Source organism: Delphinus delphis, chromosome 9 (genome assembly GCF_949987515.2).
Source record: "Delphinus delphis chromosome 9, mDelDel1.2, whole genome shotgun sequence".
Lineage (NCBI taxonomy): Eukaryota > Metazoa > Chordata > Mammalia > Artiodactyla > Delphinidae > Delphinus > Delphinus delphis.
The window spans coordinates 81,858,571-81,863,607 of record NC_082691.1 but is presented as its reverse complement, the minus strand read 5'-3'; positions in this window follow the sequence as shown (position 1 = coordinate 81,863,607).

The window sequence follows — 5,037 nt, the reverse complement described above, 5'->3', positions numbered from 1 at the left end:
CCCACTACTGGGCATATACCCTGAGAAAACCATAATTCAAAAAGACACATGCACCCCAATGTTCACTGCAGCACTATTTACAATCGCCAGGTCATGGAAGCAACCTAAATGCCCATGGACAGATGAATGGATAAAGAAGATGTGGTACATATATACAATGGAATATTACTCAGCCATAAAAAGGAACGAAACTGGGTCATTTGTAGAGATGTGGATAGACCTAGAGACTGTCATACAGAGTGAAGTAAGTCAGAAAGAGAAAAACAAATATCACATATTAACGCATGTATGTGGAACCTAGAAAAATGGTACAGATGAACCATTTTGCACGGCAGAAGTTGAGACACAGATGTAGAGAACAAACGTATGGACACCAAGGGGGGAAAAACCGCAGTGGGGTGGGGAGGGTGGTGTGCTGAACTGGGGGATTGGGATTGACATGTATACACTGATGTGTATAAAATTGATGACTAATAAGAACCTGCAGTATAAAAAAACAAACAAATAAAAAAGCTGTACTTTCACTTGAACTACCCACACACACACAAAAAAGAATCAGCTAACATGAAGATATATTTATTAAGTTTATCTAGTGGAACACAGAAATAAGGAAAGATACAGATGAATGAACACAGTTTCAGAGACCTGAGAGACACCATCAAGTATGCCAACCAATGTACAATGGGAATCTCATAAGAGTGGAGAGAAAGAGGCAGAAAGTTTATTTGAAGAAGTTATGGCCAATAAAGTCATAAATTTAGTGAATATAATTAATCTGCCCATCTACAAATCTTAATCAATTCCAATTGGAATAAACTCAAAGAATTATACACCCTGTTGCATCACAGTTGAACTGTCAAAACTAAAAATAGAATTTTGAAAGTAACAGGAGATAGTGACTCATCAAATATGAGGGACCTTCAATGAGAAAAACAGTTGAATTCCTTCCAGAAATCATGAAGACCAGAGGCATAGTATGGCAGTCAAATGGCTAAAGGAAAAAAAGACTGTCAACTAAGAATTCTATATCCAGCAAAACTATTCCTAATATATGAACAATAAATTAAGCTATTATCAGATCAACAAATGAGAGAAACTGTCACTAGCAGACGTTTTTTATAATAAATAATGAGAGAAAAAAAATGAGAGCCCTTCAGCCTGAATTAAAAAAAAAAAAAAAAAGAAAGAAAGAAACACTAGACCGTGATTCAAACCTACATCAAAAGAGCACTGGTAAAGATAACTACATAGTTAACTGTTAAAAAGAGTATAGACATTATAATTCTCTTCTCTGATACAGAAAACAACTACATAAAGCAATACATATAAAACTGTATTAATGGCTTTATCATGCATAAAGATGTAACCTGTATGGCAATAATACTATAAAAGAGGGGAGCAGAGCTATATTGGAGCAAAATTTTGTGTACTATGGAAATTAAGTAGATGTTAATTCAAACTAGATTGCTTTAAATTAAGATGTTAATTATAATCCCCATGGGGATTACATTTAGGTAATTAGGTAACTTTAAATATAATAAAGGAAACATGGAATTAAAATGGCACTGTAAAGTTAGGAAATCAGCCATAAGACCACCTCACTTCTAACGCCAGTTGCAAATTCAGGGATCCACAAGACTACTCTCAGCTTGATAATTCACTAGAAGCCCTCACAGAACTCACCAAAAGCAGTTACACTCACTGCTACAGTTTATTACAGTACAAGGCTATAGATCAAAATTAACTACGGGAAGAGACACATGGGGAAGAGTCTAGGAGAGTTCCAAATACAGAGCTTCCAGTTCTCCTCTCCCAGCAGAGTCATGAAGAGCATTGACTCCTAGCAACAGTGTGTGGCAGACAATATGCATGCATCACTGCCAACCAGGAATGCTCACTGGAGTCTTGGTGCCCTGAGTTTTTATTGGTGCTTTGTCACGTAGATGTGGCTGATTACATGTGGCTAATCTTTGCCTCCAGCCCCTTCAGAGGTCAAGCTGATACTTCATGACCCAAAATCCTCACAATAAATCACATTGTTACTATCTTCTGTGGCTCAAAGTCCCCACATAAACAAATATACTATTATCAAGCCATACAGTCCAAGGGCTTAGATATTATATCTCAGGAACTAAGGGCAGAGGCCAGATCTCTCTTTAGGTAAAATTAATTTTTTTTTCACACAATGTACTACACAACATCTATTTAACACAAAGGAAAGCAGTAAAGGAGGAAAAGAGAAATAAATGATATAATACACACAGAAAATATATAGCAAATGGATGACACAAATATAATCTTTTCAGTAATTAAATGTAAATGGAGTAAACACTCCAATTAAAGGCTGGGAATGGCAGAATGATTAAAAACCATTACACAACTATATACTGTCTTCCAGAGACATACTTTAGATTCAAAGACATATAGATTGAGTATAATAAGATGGATAAGGTTATACCATGCCATCTGTAACCAGAAGAGGGCTGGTATGGCTATATTAATATCAGACTTCACTAATATCATAGTCTTTATGACAAAAAGTGTTACTAGAGACAAAGGAGATCTTATAATGATAAAAGGGTCTTTAGGAAAACATAACAGTTACAAACAATATATGCATCTAAATGTGGCCACGTGGTTGATTCCAGTCAATAAGCTGTTAGTGGAAGTAACATGAGTTATTCCCAAGCAAAGCATCTATAAAACTGTTGGCGTAAGTCTCCAGACATCTCACTTTTCTTTGTGCTGTAGAGGCCACCAAAGTTTAACACAGTGGGTTCTCCATTATTCTGGGTCTAGAAAGATAAAGAGGAATTTGGCAACTCTGCTATTTTCTCTGTATGAAATTGGACAAGTCAATTAACATCTCAGAGCCTCAATTTCCTTGAGTGTAAGATACAGATAATAATGTTTGAATATGTATCTAAAACTGTTAATACTTGTAAAGTAAGATATGCATATTCAAATATATAGGTGATAAGTACCATTTTTTAGAAAATTCTGTGGCCATGTTTTCCCCAACCTTTGTGGAAATTCCTATAATTTTTACTTATCAATACACAGCAAGGCAAAAATATTAATTTCCAGCTTCCTCAAGTCTCAAAGTATCAGCTCTCTTACTTTAAGTCTACAATTTTTCTGGATACATGAAAAAAGAAGAAGAAAAAAGATTTTGAATCTAATGATGTCTAGCCCAAATTAAACCTTATGCAAGTACCTGAATGCACCAGCACACTTTTTGTGTTGTTTGTCTTAGCTCATTAATTAAAAAAAAAAATTTAATAGTATATATTGTGTGTCTACTGAGTGCAGAGTCTACAAGACCCTGGGCATACAAAGACTCCATCCTTGCCTGGTAAGTTTCACCTTCTAAAGGGAAGCAGAGATGGCAAATACTAAACCAAAAATCGTAATGGAACTTAATAGCCCTGTGATAGAGGTAAGCAATGTGCTCAACTTCCTTCAGGAAGTGAATGTCTAAAGAAGTGCTATAGAGGTCTTTATTATGCATAACGACACGGAGATCGATAAAATGGTGTTTTCAGAGAAGGACAAAAAAAAAAATCAAAGGGTTGAATATAAGCTAAATACTGGTATGTGAAAGACTGGTGAAAACTGATGCAACAGATATTCTTAGATTCCACATCACGTGGGCTTCATATTTAAGGTCACAGAGTGAAAGATTTTAAGCTTAAGAGTGATGTGGCTATATTTACATTTAGAAAAATCACTATGGTAACAGAGTGTAAGCCTTCCAGTCACGCATGCAACCTTTCGTTCATTCATTCACTCATATATGTATTCAAAGCATGAGTGACTATTTATTACCTCTTATTGCGTAGCTCAATGCAACACATGATGAAGGTACAATAAAAGCAAAACAAGCATTCATTCTCTCTCTGTTCATCCTCCTTTCTCTCTGCCCCTCCCTCTCTCTCACTGAGCTTATTGAGAAGTACCAAAGACTGACTGTAAACAAGGACAGATAATAAACAATTCAGTAGATGAATACAACAAATTACATAAGAAATTATGACAGTTTGAATAAATCTTTAGTAGTAGTATTGGAGAGAATAGTAGTATTGGAGAATATACTGGTGGAGTACTTTGGAGGTTGAAGTTTTGTGACATGGGGACAGATTGGAAGAATTCAGATACAACAGGCCGTATACTGTATGATTCCATTTATATGAAATGTCCAGAATAGGAAAATCCACAGGGAGGGAAATTAGATTAGTCATTTCCAGTGGCCATGGGGGAGGGGAAAGTGGAGTGTGACTGCTAATAGGTATGGGATTTTGGTGGGGGGGTAAATATTCTAAATTTAGATGGCAGTGATGATGCACAACTTTGTGATTATATTAAAAAACACTGAATTCTATACTTTCAAAAGGTGAGCTTTACAGTATGTGAGTTATAGCTCAATGAAGCTATTATGAAGAAAGAATGCTTTAAGTTTACTAGTGTTTGAATATACCATTTTAGGAATGAGTGTAATTATTACATATGTCTGCTGATTTTCCAGTATTATCACCAAATAACTCTTTAGGAAAAAAAATCTCTGGATCTTGAATATAATTCTTTTGTAAGTTGTCCTTTTCAAAGGAATGTCTTCAAGAGGACTTATGGCCTCTTGTGATTTGTCCTTACAGACAATATTTATTTTTGTTTTTTTAGGAAGAATAAAAGTATATAAATCCCCAAAGCTGGTTTTCAATTGGATGGTGATAAAACCTATACTATTTTTCTCCTTGCTGTGCAAATATTTTAAGCCATTCTAGCATGCTCTATGCAGTAATATTTCATTCACAATGTAAGATAGTACCTGTCCAGAGCTTAGTTTTCCAAAGTTCTGGGTAGTCCTCCAAACTGCTATATATTTTAAGAACAAGTCTTTTATTAGAAGAGTTATGCTAATAATATTGAATTAGTTTGGGTTTTCTTCCCCAAAAATGAGTAAGAGATTTGGAGTTTTTACTAGCCTCAAAAAGTTATTTTCAAAGAAAGTGATATTTTTGCTTATATGCTTCAGTAACT